Here is a 27,687-nt window from a genome sequence, read left to right on the forward strand (position 1 = left end):
ACTCAGAGATCCGCCTGCCTCCCAAGTGCTGGGATTAAAGGCATGTGCCACCAATACCTGGAGGACTTTATTATCTTTTAAACTATTTTTAATCTATGACTGTCTCTATCCTTTCTCTTTTCTCTCTCAAGCCTATGTATATTTTTAAACACACTATAACCTGTTTAGAGTTTTTTTTTTTCCATCTGAGTTTGTCTTTGCTGTGTAACCTTTTTTGTCTGCATGAACAAAATCCTAAACCCGCCACACAGCTTGCTGCTGGGAAACGTCTGTGTGAGAGGACTGCAGGAACCAGCCATGTGGCTTGGCTCATAGTGTGCTGCCACCTGCCAGGAGATACATCTCTGTACTGCAGCTGCCATGAGAGACATGAGACTAGGAAGTTGCATCTGGCTCCATTTTTGTGTGTTTAGAACCTTTTTAAAGCTTTCTCAGGTTTTATGGGTATATGTGGCCCTGCATGTTGGGTATCATTCATAGACAGTTTTCCTGTCCCAGCACCTGCTTCCCAAATAACCACAAGCGAGTCTTATTATTAATTATAAATACTTGCTCGATAACTCAGGCTTGCTACTAGCTAACTCTGACATTCAGATTAGCCCATATTTCTTATCTTTGCCATGTAGCTTGGTACCTTTTCTCAGTATGCCATGCCCACCTTGCTTCTCTCTATCTCCTCTCCATTGCCTTGACTCCACCCTCTTTCCCTTTCCTTAGTTTGGTTGTCCCACCTATACTTCCTGTCTGGCTACCAGCTAATCAGATTTTTATTAACAATGAGAACAACACATTTTCACAGTGTACAGGATTATTCCACAGCACCTATGGAGACATTCTTATTTAAGCCACCACAATACTTACAGATACCTTATAGTACCATCAATGTACAGACTTGTGTTCCTTGCAGGTCCCTCATATTCCTCCTCAAATAGAGTTTCAGCTTCTGACCAAACATCACTTTTGTCTCATGCTCCTTATCTGTGGCACTATCACTCTTTCAAACAACCTGCCCAAGAATATGTTCAACCTCCATTTTCTCCTTGCTTCTCACACCTGTAGGGAGCTGTTGGGTTACAGGGCTACAACACTTCACAAAGATCCTGGTGAAGGGCTAAGGATGTAAATGAACACAAAGACAGAGGCTTATTTTTACAAGGAGAATGGCATTTATTTTAACAAGAGCGGAGCATTAATATACCAATAGCAGGCATGGTGGAAAACCACCAAGGTCAGAAGCCTATGTTCCCAGGGTCCTCTGGCAAAGGATGGGCTAATAACAACAATTAGCATTTAGACAATAAGGATGGGCAGAAAACAGGAACTTGCATTCAGGCTTAACTGGAAGGAGGGGACAAGAGGTATTTTTGCTAGAAGCTCCTAGTCACAAGCTGTTCAGCAGACACCTATGGGGGAAGGGTGCAACATATATCCTTTTGGGTAACATTTCAGTCTGACCTGTTCTGAGATACTTCTCAAACATGTCCCCACTATGGCTGTGCTGACTGACCTGTGCAAGGCTATCCTGGTGAGTGACACCTGCAGATCCTGATTGGGTCTCTCTAACATCCAGGCACTAAAATGGTAATTATCCCTTTCAGATACTTCAAGTAGTATCGTTTGTGTAGTTTCAGGATATTAAGATACATTGGATGAAAATAGCTATTGTGAGTAGAGCAGAGATAGGGAAGAGGTTGGTTTTGGCTCAGTAGAACTCTTTGGTTGGTTTTGGTGCTGAGAACTGAATCCAGGCCTTATTTTGTTCTACTACTGAATTTTATTCACAATCTGAAAGAACCTTTTCCAATGGATACACTTATTTGTGTATTATTTCAATCATGGCATATATAATTTTACTTTTATTTTAGCACTGATTTTGTAAATATGTTTTACCCTAGCCCTTATATATAAAGTTTAATGACTTTGTTGTTCATAATTTCCTATTTCTCTATTTTTAAATATTTGGGTTGTCATACTTGAATGTTGAGTGTTCTCCAGTACTGTTTATTTTAAAGGCTTTGTTCCCAGGCTGGCATTATTGAGAACTGATGAAACCTTTTAAGAGTGGGAGCCTAGGAAGAGGTCTGTGGGTCACTGAGGCATATTTTTGAAATTCTTCTTCTTCTTCTTCTTCTTTTTTTTTTTTTTTTTTTTTTTTTTGCTTCCTAGTGTTGAAGTAAACAATTTGTCCTGCCACAGGCCCAAAGCAGTGGGGCTAGTTGGTCAGGTAGTGGAGACTCCAAAGCTATAAATCAGAATCAAGCATTTCTTAGTGACAGAAAGATAGGTTAACTCTTGACAATGTTATGTAAATAGCATTGTAATAAGTATCTTTGCAGGTATGAAAGCACCTTTCCTTATTTTTATTGGATACACAGTAGCAGAAGTGAAATTTACATAGTTTAGAATTTTATATAGCTCTTGAATGAATAGTATCAAATCATTTTTCAGAAACTTCCAGTTTTCCCGTCTCCTGAAGATGGCTTTTTTGATAATGATAACTACTTGATAAATCTGACTGCTTTGTGAAGGGGTAAGCTCCCTATCTCAATTAATGCATACATAGATACATACACATACACATATACTTTTTTTGGTCTTTTGAGACAGGGTTTCTCTGTGTAGCCCTGGCTGTCCTTGGAACTCATTCTGTAGACCAGGTTGGCCTTGAACTCACAGAGATCTGTCTGCCTCTGCCTCCGGAGTGCTGGGATTAAAAGTGTGTGCCACCACTGCCTGGATATGTACTTTTGTTCTTTATAGATGATTGCCTCTAGAATGTTACAAAAGAAAATAATGACTCAAGGGGATGGCTGAGCTAAATTGATCTCTGAGATCTCTTTCATAGAGATTTACTGGGATATATTTTGAATTCCTTTTAAAAATGATGCCTTGACCAGGCGTGGTGGCATATGCCTTTAATCCCAGCACTTGGAAGGCAGAGGTAAGTGAATCTCTGTGAGTTTGAGACCAGCCTGAGCTATATAGAGAGACCTTGTCTAAAACAAACAAACAAAAATATAGATGTAGTTTTTACTCTGAGAACTAACTGAAAAGACAGCACCTATATGTTATGAGAATACTGAAAGCTGTATGGATGACAGAAACAATCTTAGTATTTTCTTTTTTGAGACAGGGTTTTACAATGTAGCTCTGGCTTCCCAGGAAGTCACTATGTAGATCAGACTAGTTCCTAATTACAAGATCTGTCTGCCTCTACCTCCCAAATAGTGGAATTAAAAGCATGTCCCTGCATGCCCAGCCTTTTTCTCAGCATCTTAAGATAGAAGGTTAAAATGAGATTTTTTTTTTTTTTGGTATTTTGATACAGGGTATTTTGATAAAGTTAGCCTGGAACTAACTTTCTATGTAGTCCAGGCTGGCCTTGAAATGAAACGCCTTCTGCCTTAGTTTATCCTAATGCTGGGATTACAGCTACACCAGTCCCTCCCTCATCCTTTTTAATTGCTGCTGGGGACTGAACCCAGGATCTTGCATATGCTAAACATACACCTTCTTATTAAGGTCCCACCCTGCTTATTTCTTTTTTGAAAAGGTTTATCTGTTTTTATTTTGTATTATGTGGGCATTTTGCCTGCTTGTATGTTTGTATATTATGTACATGTGCTGCTTGCAGAGACCACAGAGTACATCAGATCTCCAGATAGTTGTGCGCTTTCATGTGAGTGCTGGGAATCAAAACCAGGTTCTCTTAAAGAATAGCCAATTCTTGTCATCACTGAGCCATCTCTTCAGTCCCCCTTTTTCTTAATGTATGTATTTATGGTATCAGTGATTATAGAAATAAAAATTGAGAATGCAGAGATCCAATTTTCAGGCAAACTCTTTGACTGAAGAGAGAAAAGGGGCTATGAAAAAGGGAGCAATGCTGTTTAACAACAGAACGGGCATTATGTTTGAGTTGTTGGAATGGTCTGGAGTAGTCCTTTTCATTAGATACGAGGATGGATTTTGAGGAAATCTCTTCCTAGGACTTGAGATATGGCTCAGTGGTACAGGACCCATGTAGATGCACAAGGCCCTGAGTTTTTTCTCTAGGAAACACACACACACACACACACACACACACACACACACACACACACACACACACACACAGAGAGAGAGAGAGAGGGAGAGAGAGAGAAAGAGAGAGAGAGAGAGAATGAGAGAGAATGAGAGAGAGAGAGAGAGAGAGAGAGGAGAGAGAGAGAGGGGGAACTCCACATAATCACTCTCTTTGGTTTAAGGAATTTCCTATGTAAAAGAAAGGTCAGTATCACTTTGTTAATAGAGATATCCTGGCATTACCCTGAATCTAGTAGTTTGTTGCTGTTTTTCCTTCTATGATAAGGAAACAAAGGAAGGCATATATATTGTTAGCAACAGGGAAAGAGACTCTTGGTGGGTTACAGGTTTACGGATTGTGGATCAGGGCTATGAGAACCTGTGTCTATTGTTCCCGGGAGGACCCTTATTTCTATTTCATTTCCCCTTGAGAATTTCTTTCTCTGTAATCCTAATGGAGTCCTGAAAGGTGGAGGTTTGTCTTCCAGAATTGTTTCAGAGGATTGGAACTTACGTTCCCATGTGGCATAGGATTTCTATCAGACATCTGGAATTGGTTGAAAACCACAGGAAAATATCAGCTTTACTTGGAATTAAAAGAGTCTAGAAAATATAGACTACAGTTTATCAAATACAAACATACTAAAGATTAGCAATAGAATAATAATAACTAATAGCTCCCAAAGTGATAGAAACCAGCATTTGGTACAGTCATTTCATACATCTTTCAGTTCTTTTTGTACAGGCCAGACTTTGTTTTTAGACTCTAAAGAGCTTGTTGAGTTTTTCTAGATTTACAGTGTATTGTAGAGTATGACAATCGTGGTTTGTCTTCAAACAAAAAGTGGTGGTTAGGAAGGACCTTCTGGGGCTGGAGAGATGACTCACTCAACAGTTAACAGCACTGACTGCTCTGTCAGAAGGCCTGGGTCCAATTCCTAGCACCCATATGGCAGCTAACAGCTATCTGTAACGCCAGTTCTAGGAGATCTGACACCCTCACATAGATACACATGCAGGCAAAACACCAATGCACATAAAATAAAAATAAATAAAATCATTAAAAATTTTTATTAAAAGGTGGTCCTTCTGTATAGCTAGAGAACAGATTTGTTTTTAATGCAGCTGTATTTGGTGGCTTATAGTCTTAAGAAGGCAATAGGTGATATTTTAATTCAGGGTTCCTGAGTTTCCTTGAATAATGTTTATAAAGATTGCATGTTTTGTTTTGTTTTGTTTTTCAAGACAGGGTTTCCCTGTGTAGCTCTGGTTGTCCTGAAACTCACTCTGTAGACCAGGCTGGCCTCCAAACTCATAGAAATCTGTCTGCCTCTGCCTCCCAAGTGTGTGTGCCACAACCACCTGGCTTCTAAAGATTGTTTTAAATTATGGTTGACATTTTTCACTTTTCCCAAGGACTGGGAATGCCAGGTAGAGTACAGTTTATAATTAATCCCAAGAGTTATAGAAAGATTACATTGACAAGCTGGGCATTGGTGGCGCACGCCTTTAATCCCAGCACTCGGGAAGCAGAGGCAGGCGGATCTCTGTGAGTTCGAGACCAGCCTGGTCTACAGAGCGAGTTCCAGGACAGCCTCCAAAGTCACAGAGAAACCCTGTCTTGAAAAAAAAAAAGAAAGAAAAAAAAAAGATTACATTGACAATAAAAGTAGGCCAATCATCACTTAGGAAGGCTATTGATAGTCTAAGTAGAAAGAAAATGTAAGAAGACATTTGATATTACTATAGCCTTTTCTATTCTAGTAAGGAAAGCTTATATCCACCCTGTAGAAATATCTGTAAACACTAATAAATGTTTATATCCAGCTTTAGGAGGAATTTGAATAAAATCTAATTGTCAATCTGTACTTATTAGGTACCCAGGTGTTGGACAGACTTTACAAGTTGTGGAGGCACTAAATGGTTTTGAGCTTTATTTTGTATGCAAATGTGATAGCTATAAACACTTTTTAAATAATTTCTTAAGTGCTTTTCCTACAAAAGTAGCTTTTTATTAGGTCCCTGGGGGCATGCCTTCTCTGGTGAGTGGCTTTATTTAAGTATTGATCAGCCTCTGCAATCAGTCTTTTGTCCATCTGTGAGATAGCTTGCTTTGTTGATAGAGAATCCCCATGTACTCCATTTTTGTACACTTGATCAAGAAGCATGCAGCATTTTGATTAGGTCTGGAGAATCGGGGACTAAGACCATTAGTTTATATAGTTGTGTGGGATCCTATGTGAGAGCTTGGTTTTAGCTACATGCTTTGCAATCTTATCTGTCATACATTATTGTTTAGGCTTGCTACGAGTGCATCCTATTCATGTTCCTTGTTTTTTTGTTTTTTTGTTTTTTTTTTTTGTTTTTTTGGTTTTTCGAGACAGGGTTTCTCTGTAGCTTTGGAGGCTGTCCTGGAACTCACTTTGTAGACCAGGCTGGCCTCGAACTCACAGAGATCCGCCTGCCTCTGCCTCCCGAGTGCTGGGATTAAAGGTGTGCGCCACCAACGCCCGGCTCATGTTCCTTGTAATAAGTTATTTCACTTGTTTAGAGAGTTGTATGGCTGGAGAACTTTCAACTATTAACATTCTCTTCCAGAAATTGTAGACATGCAGTACTAGGAACCCTTCCATCAAGTCTATGTAGCTGCTTTTCTTGGCTAATTGGGACCTGAGAAGGACAGCAGAGCTCTGCTTTGGAGGCCAAAGCATAAAGAGGAAGGACATTTGCTTCTATGGTATTATGGCAGCCAACTACTGTACCACCCCATCCCTTTAACTGCTTCTTCTAAAACTGTCAGCCTTGGAGATACCCAGAGGCATACCTTTCAAGTATGATTGGCAAGGAAAGATTTGTTTAATAATCTCTATATATTTATAATCTAGCAGGGTCAAAGTTGGGAGCAGGATACTTGAATTTCAAGTTTTAACACACATGCAGAGGTTGATATTTTGTCAGTCTTCTGGTAAGTTCATGATGCCCTTTGATTTCTGAAACTCTCTAATCTTGGCAAGGTTTCTGATTCATGTTTGTTATTCCAAAGTTAATTTTGTAAGCTTTTTAAACTGTAGAGTAGTTGTAGCTACTGCTGTTAAGCTTGGCTATCACTGGGCCACTAGATGTAGTTGCTTAGAGAAATAGGCTACTGATGTTGGGAAATGTCCTCATTTGTAGACTAAAATCCCCAAAGCCAAAACTAGCATTTCATAAACAGAAAGCACGAAAACTTTAGGGATTAGGGGATTTAACATGGAGGTGTATGGTCTTCAGTTGGTCAGATGCTCTGACATTCTCTAGCCCAGCAGAGCTCCCTTTAGAGCTTCTTACTAGAGGATATAATTTAGGGCCCATATTCAGCAAAAACCTTTAATGCCTAGAAACCCTCAAAGGTGTCTCTTAGATTTGGAGTCAGACAACAAAATATTAGTCTGTTTTCCATTGGCGGCCAGTGTACAGGCTTCTAGGTTGAGAATCCTACATGTTGGACTCTGAAAGGTGATCAGCAAGGGAATTAAAAGTGATCATGGTGTCCTGGTGTAGGGCTTATACCTACAGCACCAGCACTTGGAAGGCTGAGAAAGAAGCAGGTTTGAGGCCAACCTGATGCCACATAGCAAGTTCCAGGCCAGCCATTGCTAAAGTGACTCTGTCTGTCTGTCACTCTCTCTCCCCCCCCAAACAAAAATTAACACACATATGTTTCACACAGTCACATACATGAAGAAGGAGAAAAAATAAAAAAAGTAACTCTGATACAGTAGTCTGAATCTTAGTGGTAATATCAATACATCATTATCACGATATTACAACAGGATTCATTTTAAAGTTGTAAACTTAATAGGTCTTGGGCTAAAGCATTACCAAACAGGCGTGCTGTCCCTAAATCCCTCAGGTAACGCCATCCAGGTATACTGGATAGTTTCTTGAGTTTTGGAGTTCCTCCATTTAAAAATAAAGATAAATTATATATTTTAGTAAAACAGTATGTAAAGTGAGGTGTAGTTTAAAATTAAAATAGTAAAATATTTAGTTAGTATTTGAAAAAAGTCTTGAATTCTTGAACTATAATGTAGGTGGAAACAACAACTTCACTTATGTCCCTAAGATCCTGTGCATATTGATATTTTCCTGAGGACTTTTTAGTAGAGATTGGCATGGCTTGAATAAACTATCTTTGTAGGAGGATCTGTATTCCATGAAGGACTTTGGATTTAAGGGGCACTATCTTTTCTAAAAGTATTGGACCCAAAGTTTTAATTTGATCTGACCTGGGAGACAGTAAATAGTTGTGGCATTCCAGAGCATGAGTTTTGCTAAATCAAGCACTCTTTGAAAAGATAATAAGAGGACAATATTTTCCTCTTTAAAAAGGACTAGCGAATTAATACCCTGTTCCCGGGGCACCTCCAAAGTTGACTGCCAGTTAAATGAACTGCTTCTTCCTCATTTAGCCAGTAGATCCCTTCCTAATAGAGGGGTGATGAGTTCTAGAACTTAAAGAAAGCACATAAAGAAGTTGGAATCTAGGCATGGTGGCACACACCTGTAATCCCAACTGTGAGGCTTAATCAGGAGGATCTAGAGTTGAAGGCCAGCCTCCTCTATATAATATGGTGGTGGTGGCCATGGTTGGGTGTTGTCTGAATATCAATTTCACAAGCAAGAGAAAATGTGACTCACTTATACCTGTAATCCAATATTGGTTTGATAAAAGGCCCAGTGGATCAAGTCAGAATAAACAGATCCAATATCAATAAAGAGTCAAATTCTTTTACCTATCACATGGAAAAGGACACAATAAATAAAAAAATGTTTTTAAAAAAGAAAAAATAGCCAGATATGGTGGCACATGCCTTTAATTCCAGCCCTTGGGAGTCAGAGGTAGGCATATCTATAAGGTCAAGGCCAGTCTGGTATACAGAATGTGTTTCAGGAGAAAGTCTGTCATGAAAAACCAGAAAAAAGAATGGAGCTGGGTTTCATTCCTTTTCTGTATGATCTCCTAGACCTTGTAATAAGTTGGCTTCATTATGTACTTCGCTATACCCTTGGCAAAATACAAGTAATGTTCCATTTGTTCTCCGTGAACATCACAACTGTGGTCCCATTTAAGGCTTACTGTCTGTGTCTTAGTTATTGTTCTATTGCTGTGAAGAGATATCATGGCCAAGGCAGCTTATAAAAGAAAGCAGTTAACTGTGGTCTTGCTCACACTTTCACAGGGTTAGTCTATTTCCATTATGTTAGGAAGCATGGTGCAGGCAGGCATGGTGCTGGAGCAGATAGCTAAGACCTTACCTATTATCTGCAAGCACATATTGAGTTTGGATCTGGCCTGGGCTTTTGGAACATCAAAGACCACCCCCAATGACACATCTCTTCCAACAAGGCCACACCTCCTAATCATTTCCAAACAGTTCCACTAATTGGAGACCAAACATTTAAACATGTGAGCCTATAAAAGCCATCCTCATTCAAAACTCCACAGTCTGGATGGCAGATCCTACATTATATACATTGTGACCTAGATGAGTAAGGATAAATTTATCTGCTTTCTCTTTAGCCTCAAAAGGATAATGATTATCTAAATTATTCTATTATTAATAAAGACTTGGGGGTAAGATATGAGGTTGAAACCTGATTGATCAGGAAGTAGTGGAGAAACAACCAATGACCTCTTCTCTCTCTCCTTACTTGATCTAAATGGTATACCAATATTTCTAACCCCTCCCTACTACTTCCTGTTTATATATGTCCTGAGTCCTACAAAATCTCTATAGCTAATTCTGGTCAGCTAGGATCTAGCTCTGACCTCTGATTGGAAGTAAACTTTGGCAGTATCGGGAGTGACAGAGTCTGATCAGAATATCCCACAACATTACAATTGTTTTAGTCTTTATAGCTATTATGCAGTAATGAAATGAAACTGTCATTACACCTGCTAGGGGAGGAAATGGAAAAACTATGAATGTTGCTAATTAATCCTGGAACTTACTGGAATCCTGAAAGCTTGGCAAAGTTTTCTTTTCATGTCCTAAAACCTCAAATGGGGAAGAAGACATATACTCTAATGAAAGCCATCCCATCTCTCCAAATAGATATGTCCCATAATGGGAAAATTCCAATAATTGATTCTATCTTTGTCCAGGAGTCCCATCAGAAAAGTAAGGATTAGCTTCTTGAGAAGTATAGCAAGGCAGAAGGAGACTAGTGCCACATAGAAGTATTGGTAGTAGAGAAAACTCTAGGGAAGCAAGGTGTCAGGAGACCCTGAATCCAGCCATGGGCATGGGACATAAAATGGGTCATATAGAATATAATATCTGTCTCTTCTGAAGGAAGTTTTTAAATGACAATTGTGAGCTATGTAGATGCTATAGTTTTTTTAAATTTTTTGGATCTTGGATAACAACATAAAAGTCTATATGTATAGAGTTCTCATTTTTCTTGTCTCTTACAGTAGCAGTTCAGAGTAAAATGGCATTAGAATTTAGAGAGGCATTAAGAGGCCATCTTTTCTGGCCATTAAGAGCATATTGAGCCAAGTATGGTGGCATATGCCTTTAATTTTAACATTTGGGAGACAGGAACCATAAGGATCTCAGTGAGTTTAAGGCCAGCTAAACTAGTTGATCAGCAATCTTTGAGTGCAACTGAGAAATCCTGCCTCAGTCAATAAAATGGACTGCAGTTGATGAAGACACACAGCAATAATTCTGGACACACACACACACAACACCAACATATACAAATATTCACTCTGCTGGCTAGTTTTTAGGTCAACTTGGTACAGGCTAGAGTCATCTGAGGAGAGAGAACCTTCATAAAATCAGCTATAGGCAAGCCTGTAGGACATTTTCCTAATTAGTGGTTGATGGGGGAGGGCCCATCCCATTGTGGATGATACACTCCTGGGCTGGTGGTCCTTAGTTTTATAAGAAAGAAGGCTGAACCAGCCGAGGAACAAGCCAGTAAGCAACACTCCTTCAGGGCCTCTGAACCAGCTCCTGCCTCCGGGTTCCTGTCCTGTTTGAGTTCTTGTCCTGGATTCCTTTGATGATGAACAGCAGCAATATGGAAGTGTAAGACAAATAAACCCCTTCCTCCCCAAGTTTCTTTTAGTCATGGTGTTTCCTAATAGCTGAAACCCTAAGATACCTGTGGTGATATATTATTAATGATTTATTAAAGCTTGCCTGAGGATTCAGAAAAGCAAAGTCAGCCTTAAGCAGCCAGAAGCTAAGAGGTGGTGGTACACACCTTTAATCCTAGGACTCAAGATTAAGAGGTAGACAGATCTCTGTGAGTTGCAGGCCACCCACATCTACACAAGATTGACCCAGTCCTAAAGAGAAACAGTTCACACAAAGATGATCTCAGCAACTTGGGATCACACACCTTTAATCCCAGCTCTAGAGGGTATAAAAGACAGGAGCAGGGTCTTTAGTAGTCAGTGTCAGGTTTCATTCTCCAGCCACACTGAGGAGAAACTGCAGGAAAGGTTTGGTGGAGCCAGGATTGCCATTCATTCTGATGTAGAATACAGGCTAGTGAGCAGATGCTTTGCTTTTCTGATCTTCAGCTTGATGCTTGAACCCCAATATCTGTCTCTGGGTCATTTACTTTCTAAAGAAACGGATACCCACACAATATGAACACCCATGCATTTATTGCTTGTTAGATTTCTTTAAAACTAGAGAGCTGGGTAGGTTCCTTTAGAGAATTGTCTCAGGCTGGGGCAGATCTATGAACATAGCTTGTGAGTGTGTGGGAAGGGGTATCATTCCTGGGTTTCATATCTTTATATTTATAGGAGTCCTCAGTATTCCAAAAAATTCTTTCTTTAAAGAAAAAAAGATAATTGTCTTTTGCAATACTTTTTGGTTTTTGTTGTTGTTTTTTAGTTAGAACCTCACTATGGAACCCTGGCTGACCTGGAATTCAATATGCAAGCCAAGCTGGCCTCAAGCTCACAGAGATCCTTCTGGTTCCTGTCTCCAAATGAAAGAAACTTAAGCCCAGGAGCTCTGACATGGTTGGAGTCTAGAAACTTCAACATGCCCCAGTGATAGCATATTCCACTGCCCAACTGCCACTTACAAGTGTAGGGAAGGGTAAAGAAGAGGGAATTTCTGCCTGCAGGAATGGAAAAACTGAAAGATGCAGTGACATCCAAAGACAGCTTACTGGATATGGTCTCTACAGAGAAGGGAAGATGCAGGAAACTGCCCAGGTGTTGGTAGAAATCATGCTTTGAAGCTCCAAGTTGAACAGCTCTTGCATACCCTTGTACTTCTCTGCAGAGCTCCTAGGATTACATTGGACACAAGGGAACTTTGATCCAGCAAGTACAGAAATGACTGAGATGCCAAGAATAAACTATTACAGAAAAGTTTTTAATAGAAAAGGAGGGTGAAGGAATAGGAGACACATTAACTGTGTGAAACTCAGGCTGTCTGCTGACAAAAAAATAGAGTTTGTTAGGTAAGGTAGTCTATTTTGTTAAGTGTAATACAAGTTCTAATATGTCTCTCTTTTTTTTTTTTTTTTTGGTTTTACGAGACAGGGTTTCTCTGTATTGTTTTGGAGGCTGTCGGTCCAGCCCAGCCTCGAACTCACAGAGATCAGCCTGCCTCTGCCTCCTGAGTGCTGGGATTAAAGGCGTGCACCACCACCGCCCGGCCTAATATGTCTTAATAATAAAAACTCGGAATCAGATATTTGGGGGTGAAAGCTGAAAGATCAGAGAAGCAAAGCAGCCAGCTACTAGAGTTCTTACCTCTATGAAATCCTCAGACTTAAAAGAGACCAAGTTCCTGTCTCATCCTACATATATCCTCTCTCTGCCCAACTATCTCACTTCCTGTCTGTCTGTACAGACCTCCAGACCTCTATGGTTAGCTAGTGGCTAACTCCACACTGATCTTCAGGCAAGCTTTATTAGAATGTAAATAAGACATCACCACATTTCTCCTTTCTTGTCTAAAAATTAAAAGGTTATAACTAATATAAGAAAATTATATACAATAAGTATAATAACTATATAAAATATATACAGACAATAAGTACATCAACAATGTCTAGTCCATTAACAGTTGACAAATCCAGAGAAAAACTCCATATCTTTCCTACCTTGGTGAATCCAAAAAGTTGTACCTAATTCACTTTCTATTCTAACTTGCATTAGCAAAACTATCTTTTTTATGTCTCTCAATCTTGTATACTTTACATTTCTTTAGTGAATTTCTTTTCGGGATATGGTAACAAGGAAAACTATAACTATAAAGTTTTCAACTCCATCAGAGAACTGAGAAAGAAATCATATTACCTGAGTAAGCAGGAAGTGCAAGCAAGTGACTTCCAAAAAATGTGAGAAATGACAGAAACAGCTGACTGTCTAGACAGTCACTCAAGGTTCCTCTGAAGGGCTGTCCTACCTTGCCTTGGAAAAGTTCAGCAGTCCTTTCTTTTGTATCCTGCTTGTCCAGTTTGGACAGCATACTTTCAGCAGTCGAGGCAAGTGCAATTTCTTGCCCAGTGTCTAACTTTTGCCACAAAGAAAGTAAACTCCATGTGGAGTTTCTTTGATGCCCACCATCTTCTCTGAAGTAGGTTAGTACTGACAGGAGCAAACATGTCTCATTGTCATAAAAAAAGAAAAAGAAAAAGAACCTATGTTATTAAACCATCTTAAATACCACCTTCTGCAGATCTCTGAAGTGTTTGAAGATGACCTGTCTATCTAAACTATATCTCTGTTTGACCTTGAAGACATACCTAATATGACTACAAGTTTGATTGTAGTAGGTGACTAATTACTAACCTGTATTTCCTTATTATCCTAAATAGTTGGTAATAATAACTTTCAGGGCTAAAAATTTGTATTACATTGTTAAATGAGTTGCATAGTTACAATACTTTGGACAAGATTAGAAATGTGTGTATAGTATGTTCTAACAAAAATAATCTCAACTTTGAATCAATATACAAAAATTCCAAGCCAATGTAAAATATTTAAAACTAGTAGTTGCTTTTTGGTTTAAAAGTAGATTCAGGAATCTACCTTTTTATCCTATTTCTATATCCCCCTTTTTTTTTCTTTTCAAAACAAGAACTCTGAATCTATTCTCCTTTGTTCAATTTTTTCCTGACCATTACAAATAACAACTTGTAACTAATGCCCCTTAAACAATGACAAATGTCCATAACCCATTGAGCATTCAAAAACCACCCACCCCACCTCTTGGGAATATGGGCATTGTATTCTTAAATTTTCTACGTGATGTCTGGGAGCAACAGCATCTTTAGGGGACCCTGAAAAGAAAAACTTGGGTTAATTGTCAAGTCCTAGGAGAGGTAGCAGTATCATTTGTTGTCCAGTCTCTGCATAATGGGAAAGTGCAGGGCTTATCTCAAGTCTTGGCTAGAGTAGTCTGTAAGTGAGGCTGGATCATGTCAGCTAGCACCTTGAAATTGTCCTGAGCAGTTTGTTGTCCAACGCCCATCTTTAGGTGGTGTTTTTCAGCTTCGTGGTGTTGTTACAATCCTGATGTAATTGTCATTGTAGGGCCCCATCATCCTTTTGTAGACTTCAAAGGTCCCTGTTAAGGCATGGCCATGGTTCACCTCAGAAAATTCAAAAACATTTAAAATGTCATACGCAGCAGATTTCAAAGAGGTTAAAGGATCAATATTTGTTGTGTACATCCAGAGTATAAAATTTAATTCCAAGTTATATGATAGAGACTCAAACCTGAAATCATGTACAGGAAGCTAGAAGAAGCCTTTTTCTAGAATTAGTTAGTACTCTATATGACCCATTAATATCATGACAAAAGCTTTAAAATATATATATTAATCTTATAAATTTTAGATTAAATTTATACCTCAAGGAAAACTTCAAAGACTCAAAATAGAACCAAAGGATTATGAGATTAATAGCAATAAAATAGTTCTTTAATTTTTGCTTTTCTTCTATACCATTTCAGGTGGCTCTTCTGACATGAGACAGAGATTTAGATTTTACTTTAACAAATGTGCTTGTGTTTAGAGAAGGAGAGATCCACATTCAAACTCCAAAGCTAGCTTTAATTTTTAATTGGACTGGGACTACAAAAGATAATTTGTATTATATGGCTGTAGAGAAAAGCAGAAACATGAAAAGACAAAAACAAAACCCTTCCTCGCCGGGCGGTGGTGGCACATGCCTTTAATCCCACCACTCGGGAGGCAGAGGCAGGCGGATCTCTGTGAGTTCGAGGCTGGACCGACAGCCTTCAAGACAATACAGAGAAACCCTGTCTCGTAAAACCAAAAAAAAAAACTTCCTCAACCCTAGTTTTGGGGGTGGTTTTCTTATGGCATGTTATATCTGATCAAATGAAAAACATTTGTTTGTTTTATATGTTAGTTTAGATTGAATGGCCATGTTGTTTGATTAACTATCACCTCTTCTAATCCAGGGGTGTCTCTTTTTCAAATATGATATTTATCAATTTTGATGGTATCCATAGCTTTTCTTCTGTGGAAATAAAAGAAAAATCCCTTCCCTGACATAACACACATTCTGGTTTCCATTCTGAGGTCAGTACATCTTTAAAGTATATCAACTAATTAAATTCCATAGTTTTTTTTATTATCCAATGTCTCTCTGCAGCTGTCATTCCTTTATCATTAGCATTCAGAAAATTCAAAGTTAATAAAGCATATCTTTTAGAGTTCAATTTGATCTATCTATAACTATTTGCCCTGTAGCGTTTTATGGTATACCTGTAATAGGCTTTATATTGTAATAAGCAAAAAACTGTTTCATTTTACTAGATATATATGCTGGAGCATTGTCAGTCTTAATTTGTACAGGTATACCCATGATGGCCAAAACTTCTAGCAAATGTGTGATCACAGAATCAGCCTTTCAGAACACAAAGTAGTTGCCCCTTGAAATCCTGAATAGGTATCAATGGTGTGGTATACATATTTTAATTTTCCAAATTCTACAAAATGAAACACATCCATCTGCAGGATTTCATTCCTGTGAGTACCCTTTGGGTTACTTCCTACAGGTAGTGGAGTTTGGTTGTGTAAAGAACAAATAGGGCATTTCCTTATAATTTCCTTGGCTTGTTGCCAAGAAATGGAAAAATCTTTTTTCAAACCTTTGCTACTGGCTAGGTGTTGGTGGCACATGCCTTTAATCCCAGCACTTGGTAGGCAGAGGCAGGTGGATCTCTGTGAGTTCAAGGCCAGCCTGGTCTACAGAGCAAGTTCTAGGACAACCTCCAAAGCCACAGAGAAACCCTATCTCAAAAAACCAAAAAGAACAAACAAAACAACAACAACAAAACCTTTGCTACTGATGTTTTTTATGAAATTCTGAGGCCTCCAGCATTTACTATCAATAGTTGATCAATTTCATCACCACCTTGTGATATGGGATTGGATGTGTGATGAGTATGTATGTATGTATGTATGTATGTATGTATGCATGTATGTATGTATGTATGTATATGTTGATTCCTAGTCCTGATTATTTCTTTTTTTTTTTTTTTTGGTTTTTCGAGACAGGGTTTCTCTGTGGCTTTGGAGGCTGTCCTGGAACTCACTTGGTAGTCCAGGCTGGTCTCGAACTCACAGAGATCCGCCTGCCTCTGCCTCCCGAGTGCTGGGATTAAAGGCGTGCGCCACCAACGCCCGGCTCCTGATTATTTCTTGAAACTGGATAAATAATAAAGTCAATTCTGTATCATCTAATATAAATTCAGCAGTTTCAATATGCAGAGCAACTGTTTCTGCATATTGCGAATGAGTAACTATGCTGAGAGGCTTCATAAAATCCACTAATACAATGAGATTAGCATTTAAGCATTTAATTCTGACTTTTGGACAGAATCATAAGGACTCTGAGCCACTTTACTTAAATTTTCTGATTTGTATCCTGCTTTTCCTGGTATATTTGCATCAGTATCAAATGTAGGGGCTCCAGACATTAGTGTTCCCCATATAATGTGAGGAAGGATCTAGTTAGTTCTTTTTATAAATTGAATTCTCGTGCTTTTGGGATGTTTGTTGTTAATCTCTCCCAAAAGATTATTGCAAGCTCTTTGCCAAGGATAACTTTCTGCCCATAATTTGTCAATATCATTATTAGTAAAAAGTACTACAGTTTCTGCATGGTCTATTCCTGTTAATTGACAAAGTCTCAAGTTTCCTTTTAGAATCAACTCAGAGGTCTTTTCCACATAAGCTTTTAATTTTTTACTCTGTTTATGTGGTAAAAAGATCCATTCTAAGATAATATCTTTCCCCTGCACGAATATTCCTGTAGGAGAATGCTTAGAGAGTAAAATAACCAGAATGCAATCAAGCCTTGGATCTAAATGATCTACATGTGCATCCTGTAATTTCTTTTCCACCAAAGATAATTCTCAGCATCAGCTGATGATTCTCTTGGATTATTTTAAGTCCTTGTCACTATCTAAGGTTTTGAACAAATTACCCAGTTCATGTTTTTCTACTCCAATAGTGGGCCTTATATAGGAAATGTCTCCTAGCAGTCATTGAAAGTCATTAAGAGTCAGTAATCGATCTCTACTAATTTGCACCTTTTGGGGTCTAATTTTCTGTAGACCTATTTTATATCCTAAATAATTAATAGACTCTCCTCTTTGTATTTTTTCAGAAGCAATTTGTAATCTCCACCAAGACAAAATTTTCTTTACTTCTTCAAACATTCTTTCTAAAGTATCTACATTTGAGTCAGCTAGTAAAATATCATCCATTTAATGATAAACTATAGATTGAGGAAATTGTGTAGGTATTATTTGCAATAGCTTACTTACAAAATATTGGCACAAGGTGAGGTTATTTAAACTTCCACTGATATCTTTTAGCAGGCTGAGAATTATTATAAGTAGGCACTGTGAAGGCAAATTTTTCTCTGTCTTTTTATGTAAAGCGAAAAAACAATCTTTTAAATCAGTAACTGTAAGGTAATAAAGTTGGCAAAGGAATTCCAGACTGTAAAGAGCCCATTGGTTGAATCACCTTATTAATAGCTCTTAGATCTTTACCATTCTCCATTTTCCAGATTTGTTTTTCATAACAAATGCAGGAGAATTCCAAGGGTTGGTTGATTCTTCGATATGTTGAGCATTTAGTTGCTACTTTGCCAGCGCTTCTAAAGCTTGCAGGTTCTCCGTTGTTAAAGGCCATTGCTTAATGGTTGTCCATCAACCATTTTAAAGGTAGAGCTTTGATGTCTTTGAAAGATGAACAGCGGCTATGCCTCGTTTTTGTACAACCTAAATGATTAGTGACTGTTCTTTATAATACCTTCTAATATTTTTCCCAGAAACATGTTAATTTATGGTTTGTTTCTGAGATTGGAGGATTGTTAATCTGAATATTCCATTGCTGTAACAAATCATGTCCCCGTAAGTTCATTGCTATTTTCCTCTGTCCGGGCCCATACATTCCTACCCATCTCATGCGCTTTTTTACCTAAAATAAAGTTTCAGTCCCTAAAAGCTGAACATTTACCTCCTGTAGAGGCCAATTTGAATGTCAGATTCTGGAGCAATTATTGAGACATCCAAACCTGTGTCTATAAGGCCTCAATGGCAATGTCATTTATTCGTATTTTTAATTTTGGTCTTTGTTCATTTGTAGAAGTTTGCCAGAATATTTGTTTTATGGTTTCTCCTGAATTTAATCTCTCTTCTATAGATCAGTATAGTTTTTTAAAGTAGGTATTAGGTTCTTTAATTGCTCTTGGAAGGAGTTCCTTCCATGGTTACAGGAAATGACTGAAACCAAATTTGGCATGTAGGCCTGTGAGAGGCCCCTCAAGGCATTGCCCTACAACAAAGAATTACCTAGACTGTTCCTTATTGACCTATAGTCATTTGTCCAATGCCTGCCTTTACCACACCTTCTGTATAATCCAGAAGAGAGAGGTGTTCTGTTAGAAAAAAAACATTGTTTCTAGAACACCATATCTACAGTCCCTTTTAAGTGACTGTGTTTGCCACAATTAAAACACTTGACATTTAAGTTTTTCTTCAAACCTCTGGAAATCACCTCTCCTATCCAAGCATCATCATGAAATTCAATATTGATTGTATCTCAGATCTATTCCTCCAAGGATTCTGAACTTGCCTTTAATGGTCTAATAACCCTTTTTCATTGTTCATTAGCATTTTCAAAAGCCAGAGATTTAGTTATTATTAGTCTAGCTTCTGAGTCTGATATCATTCTATTTACTGCTGAGGTGAGTCTTTGTAAGCAATCCTTTGTAAGACTACCTTTGGGCCCTGTATAACTTTAGTTAATGACTCAATTTTCTTTCCTACTTCTCCAATTCTGTCCTAAGCATTCAAAGCTACTATGTGTTATAAGTGCAGGTCATGGTCATCATATAGAGATTGCCTTTGTACATCAGCATAATAGCCCTCTCCAAGAAGTTGGTCTTGTGAGACTTCCCTACTTTTAGCCCTACATCATTGTTGCTCAGTCATCTTAGCCTCATCTTTCCACACAGTCTTCTATTGTATTTGAGGACTAGGCTCCAAAACTGCTGTAACAAAGTCTCTCCAGTCTCTAGGGATAGTTCTATTATAAGTTGACCTTGAGTTTAACATCTGCTTCATAAAAGGTGAATGCATGCCATGCTGTTCCATCTTCCCAGTCCCTAGTATCTCTTTTTCTCATTAATTGTAGTTAGCATACAAAATAACAGAGTTCACTGTGACATTTTTATAAATGCCTGTCATTGTGCTTTGCTCATATTCATCACTGTTGTACTCCTTACCTCCCCCTTAGTCTTCCTGCTGAACTCTCTCCTCCAAAATAGTTACCCTTCCCCTTTCCTGTCTATATGTTATGCATTTGAGAGAAAACAAGTGACATTTAACCTTTCTAAGCCTAGCTTATTTAACATGATGATTTTTTTTCAAAGTATACAGTGTTTCTCTGTGTAGGCCTGGCTGTCCTGCAACTCAGAGATCTGGCTGTCTCTGCCTCCCAAGTTCTGGGATTAAAAAATGTGTACCTCTGTCACTACCAGCAGCAGTAGCTGATGATTTCCTTTTCTAACTGACACTTGGCTCTTTTGTGCAGTACAGGCAAAAAACGTATACTATATTTGTATTATAGGTGAAACTATATAGAATATGCATATTATTTTTTACAATTTCTTTCAATAGGTGAAAGAAAAGTATTCATTTATACTGCTTTTGAAAATTGAATTTAAGAGCAGTTTTAGCAGTACTCTTTGTTTTGAGTATTTGAAATAACTAGGATTCTTGCTTTCAGCTTAATGTACAGTCATATAGATTGTTGAAAGATAGGCATACATTCTGAGGAAACTTTTGTTAGGTGATTTCACTGTTGAATGAATATCACAGAAAGTACTTCAGTAAATATAGATGAGGTGGACTACAACATACTTGAACAATGTAGTATGTAGCCTATTATTACAGGCTGAAAAACTGGAGGGGATGTTACTATACTGACTGCTGTAGTGAGTATCTGTGTGTCTAAACATAGAAAAAAGTACAGTAAAACTGTGGTATGGAAGATTTGTAGAAAGGTGTACTTCCATAGGGCACTATGGAAGAAGCTTGCCAGGCTGCAGGTTGCTTGCAGGGTGTCAGATGTGCGTGAGGAATGACTGTGAAGGACCCCTTCCTTGCTTTACCATGTTTCAGATTATTGATTGACATTCTACACTTAGACTACACTAATTTCATTTAAAAATTGTTTTCTGCCAGGTGGTGATGGTACATGCCTTCAATACCAGCACTCAGGAGGCAGAGACAGGTGAATCTCTAAGTTGAAAGACAGTCTGGTCTACAGAGTGAGTTCCAGGACAGTATCCAAAGATACATAGAGAAAATCCTGCCTCCAAAAAAAACAATTTTTTTCTTCTTTTAATGATCAATTAATCAATTAATTTACTTTAACATTCTAGCTTTATAAACTTTAAAAAGCATTTTTGAGTTATTTACAATAACATTCAGTTTAATGTGCACATTTGTATAGCCATATATAATGTTTCTATATATTCCAGAAACTTTGATATTAATATTTATTTTTATTATTTTAAAAACTTGCAAGGTGTTGGTGGCATACAACTTTAATCCCAGCACTCAGGAAGCAGATGCAGGCAGATATCTATGTAAATTTGAGGCCAGTCTGGTCTACAGAGAGAGTTCCAGGACAGTCTCCAAAACAATACAGAGGAACCCTGTCTTGAAAACAAAAACAAACAAACAAAAAACCCCATAAACTTATACATGATCCTAGGGACTATACGAGATCAGAATGGTCAGTATCATTTTTCTCACTCCACATCTTGTCTGTCATCTCACCCTACATCCCTCCACTGGATATTCACGGTCACCATACTCTTGGAGCTGTCCACCCTTATGACAGCAATGTCTTTTTGTGGGATCCTTCCTAAAAGACCTCCTGAGGCTCTTCTTGAGGATGTATCTTGTTTTGTTTTTCAAGACAGGGTATCTCTGTATGTTGCCCTGGTTGGCCTGGAACTCACTGTGTAGGCCAGACTGGCCTTGGACTCAGAGAGCTGGGATTAAGGTGTGTGCCACCACTGCCCAGCTGAGGATTTATCTATCATTTTAAAAACTATGACCACTTTTCTTTTTTTCTTTATTTTCCCATAGATGTGCTTGTAAGCACCACAAATATTTCTCATTGATAAAGCCTTTCAGTTTTGTTATCTAGATTTTTAAGTTTTTGTTTTGTTTTGCTCTTATACTTTTTTTTTTGGTTTTTTTTTCAAGACAGGGTTTCTCTGTGGCTTTGGAGGCTGTCCTGGAACTCGCTTGGTAGTCCAGGCTGGTCTCGAACTCACAGAGATCCGCCTGCCTCTGCCTCCCGAGTGCTGGGATTAAAGGCGTGCGCCACCAACGCCCGGCGCTCTTATACTTTTTAAGGAACTTGTTAAGGCCTGCAAGAAGCCTCTGCTAAATTGTTCATTATTCATTGTCTGGTGGGTTTTTGTTTTTGTTTTTTGTCTTTTCCAGACAGGGTTTCTCTGTGGCTTTGGAGGCTGTCCAGGAACTAGCTCTCGAACTCACAGAGATCCACCTGCCTCTGCCTCCAGAGTGCTGGGATTAAAGGTGTGCGCCACCACTACCCAGCTCTGGTGGTTCTTTTTCATCTGCAATTTCTTTCCTTTTCATCCATACCTTCCCCGGTATGTTACATGTCTACTATAATCACCAAAATATATATGGTTTGTCATTTTCCAATCTTTTCTTAACTTCATAATTTATATTGATCTATCAACAGGTTTGCTAATTGTTTTCTTTACTAGTTGGATGTGCTACTTAACCTCTCTAGTGATTTTTTTTATTCCCTTATCTCCAGAATTACCATTTGGTTAGTAATTTTTATCTTTTTATCGATATTGTCTATTTAATGTCATGCTTTTGTATTTCACTTTTATCATCACAGTTTCCTTTAGTTTTTTAAACATACTTTTTTTTATTATATGTGCATTGGTGTTTTGCCATGGTTGTTGGGTTAACTCCTAGAACTGGAGTTAACAGATAATTATGAGCTGCCATGTCGGTGCTTTGTTTGTTTGCTTGTTTGGAGATATAGTCTCACTAGGTACCACTGGCTGGCCTGGAACTTCCTATGAAAACCAGGCTGGTCTCAAATTCAGAAATCCACCTGTCTCTGCTCTAAAGCTCTTGAATTTAAAGGTATGCTGGAATAAGAGTAATTTAGCATGACTTTCCTCTGTCTCTTTGCAGGACCACACTCAGGACTTAAATTTACTCAGCTGATTAGTAGTGATTGATTTACTGTTTTCAACAGTGCCCCCACACCCCTCCCCAATCACGAGTTGTTAGCCTGAGTCCAATCATGGTTGAACTCATTTGAAGAGATGTTTCTGGGGTTTTATGTTTGAAAATTGCTCTGACTCAAGAAAAAAAATGGCCTGTTACCTGATTCTTCCCCAAGAAAGAATCATCTTACAGGGTCTTCTACCTGTATCTCCAGTAAGCCAAACAATCTCTTTAACTTCCTTAAAACAGTCTCTGATTCATACCCTAGGGGCTAGGGTGAGGACAACATGCTTCTCTGAGTAGCAGTGATGCTTCAGAAGCTATGTTAGTTTAGTTTAGTTCCTGCAGCAACATTTCCAACAGAGACAACTTAAGGGAGGTGAAGTTTATTTTGGCTTGAAGTATCCAGGGATGTAGTCTGATGGTGCAGAATACTCTGCAGCTCCTCACATCTTGATGGATCAAGAAGCAGAAAAGACTGGAGGGAGGGCCAGGCTGTAATTCTCAGCAACTCATTCCTAGTGACTCAACTCCTAGTGCCAGCCAGACCCCAGAACCTCTGAAAACAAGACCAGCAGCTGTTCAGACACATGGGCCTGGTGAGGCATTTCCCATTCAAATCAGAACAATGCTAGGTGGAGTGGGGACAGTAGACTCAGATCTTCCCTGCTTGCCTCTTGTATCATGGAGACACTACCTTACAAGACAGTCAAAGGAGGGACTGCAGAATTTCAGTGATCCTATTCACAAAACTCATCCGTGTGGGATGGACGAAAGGAGGGAGATGCCTCTGTATGACTGTACTCCCTTGGAACTTATGACCAGCAGTATGCATTTGAATACAAGATAAATGTTGCTGTCCCCTGGGTATGATGATAGCCCTCAGTATTAGAGCTTAGAGGAGAAAGCCTTGTGTTCTTGGTGTACTAGTCTGTGATGGGATAGAGCAGAATAAGTTATCATTGAACTGAGTGGGTGGGGAAAATGGATTTGGTTCAAATACCTTAGACTTTTGTTATTATTTTTAGCAATTTCTAGCAGGTTTCTTCATTTGCTGTATACACTTAGGGTGCTTCAAGAGACTGGTTTTATTTATACATGGTCTCCCCGTGGACCCTTAAATGACATCAAATACATGATTTTCTTGCCTTAACCTCTGAGGGCTAGCATTATACACATGTGCCTCCAAGTATAACTGAGGCTTTAATTTCTCAAACAGTGTTCTCAGCTTTGCTGGAGCAGTCTGTGAGCTCCTTATGTGGATACTCAAGAAGCTGACCTCTTATTCAATGTTTTGCAAAACTGTAGAGACAGAAAATTGATTAGAAAACTGAATAGGAGGCATAAAAATTGAAAGAGTTGGTAATAGAGCTGACTTTGGTTGTTACTGTGTATGTATTTATCAAAATTCACAGATGGTTTTTATTTTATTCAGGTCAGACCTCAATGAGATAAATGAAAAGAAAACTATTATAACTATGGTCACAGATTTAAAGAGAAAAATGAGTACAATGAGGAAGGAAAATATGGAAAGTGTTTGGTTTTAAGGATAGAAGCACAAAATGAACCATAGATCTGAAAAATACCATATATGTAACTTTAAGATATCACTGGACTGGGTTAGCAGATGAATTTGAATTTAGCAGTGAATTTGAATTTTACAGCAAGAGAAACTTAGTTATTAACAGATACTGAAGAAAACAAAAGCTCAGAATAATTATATCTTAGTGCTTTGTGAGACATCAAGCATTTTTAGATCTATTTATTTCATGTGCATTGTTGTTTAGCCTGCGTGTATGTCAGTGTGAGGGTGTCAGATACCCAGGAACTAGAGGTACAGACAGTTGTGAGCTGCCACGTGGGTGCTGGGAGGTGAACCTGAGTCCTCTAGAAGAACAGTCAGTGCTTTTAACTACTCAGCCATCTCTCCAGCTCCAACATCAAGCATTCTTAAACATGTACTTTCTACATAATGCAATAGTTTTTAATTCTGGTATTTAAGCACAGGAAGTGAAAACACGTAATCATATAAAGGCTTGTATGTACACATTCATTACAAGTTTATTTATAATGACTCCAAACTGGAATCGACCCAAATGTCATTAGTACATCAAAGAATAAGCAAATTTTGATGTCTTTGGAAAATGAATTATTTCTTGCAGTAAAAAGGAACAACTGATACAGTCAAATATGAGTATGAATTTTATAAAGTCAAACAAAAGAACATATTTGCATAATTTAAAAGAAGTAAACTATGGCTAGCCAAGTGGTGCAACTCTTAATTCTAGCACTTGGGAGGCAGAGACAGGCAGTTCTCTGAGTTCAAGACAAGCTTGGTCTACCTAATGAGTTCTAGGATGAGCCACGGCTTGTTTTAAAATATGTGTAAATAGTAGAAAACTGATTTATAATGAGAGGAAACAAATTCATATTTGTCTGAGCTGGTTAGTGAGTGTGACATATGGGAGCATTTTTAGGATGGTGAATGTTCTAAATCTTCATTGTAGCTATGATTATATTATCATTTATCAAAACAGAAAAAGATATACACTTAAAATATATGCATTTTATTGTGCATTTCATTATGTTTTTCCTGATGGCCATTGAATTTGTTTTGAGACAGGGTTTCACTGTGTAACTCTGGCTGGTCTGGAACTCTCTGTGTACAGTAGATTGGCCTTGAACTCACAGAGATTCATCCACCTACAGTTGAGCATTAAAAAGGAGTAATTCATAGTATTTTTATTTTTAAAAACTGATTTATTGTTTATGTGTATATGTGTGTCTTGAGAGCATATGCACATGTGTGTGGTGACTACAGAGGCAAGAAGAGGCTATCTAACCATCTGGAACTGAAGTAACAGGCCAACTGATATGGGTGCTAGAAACTGAACCCGGGTCTTGTGGACAAGCAACAAATGGTCGTAACCCCTAGTTCATAGCATTATGATTAAAGTTCTGTTTATAATTGTTCTAAATTAGGAATAACCTGGATGTCCCTCAGGGAAGGGTTGGTTCAATAAATTTTACTAGAACTACTTTCAGTATATTGATGTTTGTATTTGCACACCTGATGAACTCTTCCGTGTGGCTGCTGTGTGACAGTGTGCATATAAACACTCCATTGTCATAGAAAATTTGCCACACAGTGCTGGTCAGACTCTCCCTTAGCTAGTCACAAACATCACTTTCATCTTTGACCAGCATGTAGGGTTTTCTTCCTGGTGCTGCTCTCACCATAAAACCATCCTTTACCAGAGAATTCTTTGCCAGTATTGGGCATTTTGTTTCCTGTTCTTGGTTTTGCCCCACATTTTGGTGGAGCATACTTTCTCCTTAAAAATAACCAAAGGGGAAGCATATTTTTGAAATTTTACATTTCCTAAAAATGTCATTCTTTTACTCCACTTTTGATTGAGAGTTTGGTTGGAAATAAAAATGTAGCATGATAATTACTTTGCAATGAAAAATTTTGGAGACATTTTCCCTCTGTCTTCTAGCTTTCAGTATTGTTGCTTTATGAGACATTTCAGACCATTCTGATTCTTTTTAATTTTCTGATTGATTTTCTGTCTGGAAGCTTTGTTCCTTAAGGTTTTGAAATTTCATAGCAGCTTCCCTTGATGTAAGTCCATTTTCATACATTATTTGTCCTGGATATGTAGTAGCCCATTTCAGTCTGGTAAGTCAGGCCTTCCCTCCGTTCTGGGAAACTTTCTTGATTTCTTTCCTTAAGGGAAGTAATATTCCATCAAATTCATTCCTTGGTTCCTCTTTTTGGGATCCCATATAGATATCAGACTTTCTATGTAGAGACTCTGTTTGTTAAAAATATTTGTGACCAACTTTCCATGTTTGTACTTTTGTCTTGTTCTGGGGACAGGGATCTTTAAATCCTGTCCTAATTATCTATTCATTCTTTTTCATTGGTGTGATTGTATTTTAATTCGCAAGTCCTTTGTTGTTTTTCTCTGAACAGAGTTTTCTGATGGCATCCTGTTCTTATTTATAGTTATAGATTTATCTCCTTTAATTACCTGTATGTAGATTTGTTTTATTTTCAGGTGTGTGTGTGTGTGTGTGTGTGTGTGTGTGTGTGTGTGTGTGTGTCTGTATCTGTGTCTATATCTGTATCTGTGCCTGTGTGTTCAGACTTTTGCATTGTTTTATTTTGTTTAAACAGGATCTATAGCCCAGGCTAGCCTCAAATTTGGCATCCCAAGTCCTAGGATTACAACATATACCTTTGGGTTCAGCTTAAGAGTTTTTATTCCTCTCTTCCCTTCTCTCTGAATGTCCATGTTTGTTTCTTCTCTATATATCATCTATCTCTCTTCCCTAAGATCTTTGGAGACTGGTAGTCCTATATGCTCACTGCCTTCTAGTCTCTTTGGCTTCAGTGACAGAAGCAAGAATGCAAAGGAACATCATCCTTTGGGAAGTGTTGCAGTAAGATGCACATGTCGTGCCACCTCTGTGGCTCTAAGACCTACCAACTTCAAACTCGGCCTGTGGCAAATATGGCTACCCTGCCAAGCACAAGAGAGTGTAACTGGAGTGCCAAGGCTAGAAGACAAAACACTACTGGAATGAGCAGCTAAACAGTCTATCGGAGATTCAGACATGGATTCTATGAAGGGACAACATCTAAACCCAAGAGGGCAGCTGTTGCAGCATCTAGTTCATCTTGAGGATTTCAGTCAGTCATAAAATAAAATGTTCTGGTTTCAAAACAGAAATAAAAAAGAGTTCAGGAACTATAAAGCTCTGAAGCTTTCTGTGGCCTTCATTATGAAATGAC

General features: G+C 38.3%; 1 protein-coding gene and 1 pseudogene across 4 annotated transcripts in view; both read left to right on the top strand.

Moving 5' to 3' along the window:
• The window catches only part of Hormad2 (HORMA domain containing 2), a 119,705-nt gene that overhangs the window by 50,358 nt on the left and 41,660 nt on the right, over window positions 1-27,687 (top strand). The gene's annotated exons all lie outside the window — the stretch shown is intronic.
• On the top strand, window positions 1,490-27,614 carry LOC101838039 (annotated as a pseudogene).

The sequence above is a fragment of the Mesocricetus auratus genome, unplaced genomic scaffold (assembly GCF_017639785.1).
Source record: "Mesocricetus auratus isolate SY011 unplaced genomic scaffold, BCM_Maur_2.0 Super-Scaffold_100006, whole genome shotgun sequence".
Taxonomy (NCBI): domain Eukaryota; kingdom Metazoa; phylum Chordata; class Mammalia; order Rodentia; family Cricetidae; genus Mesocricetus; species Mesocricetus auratus.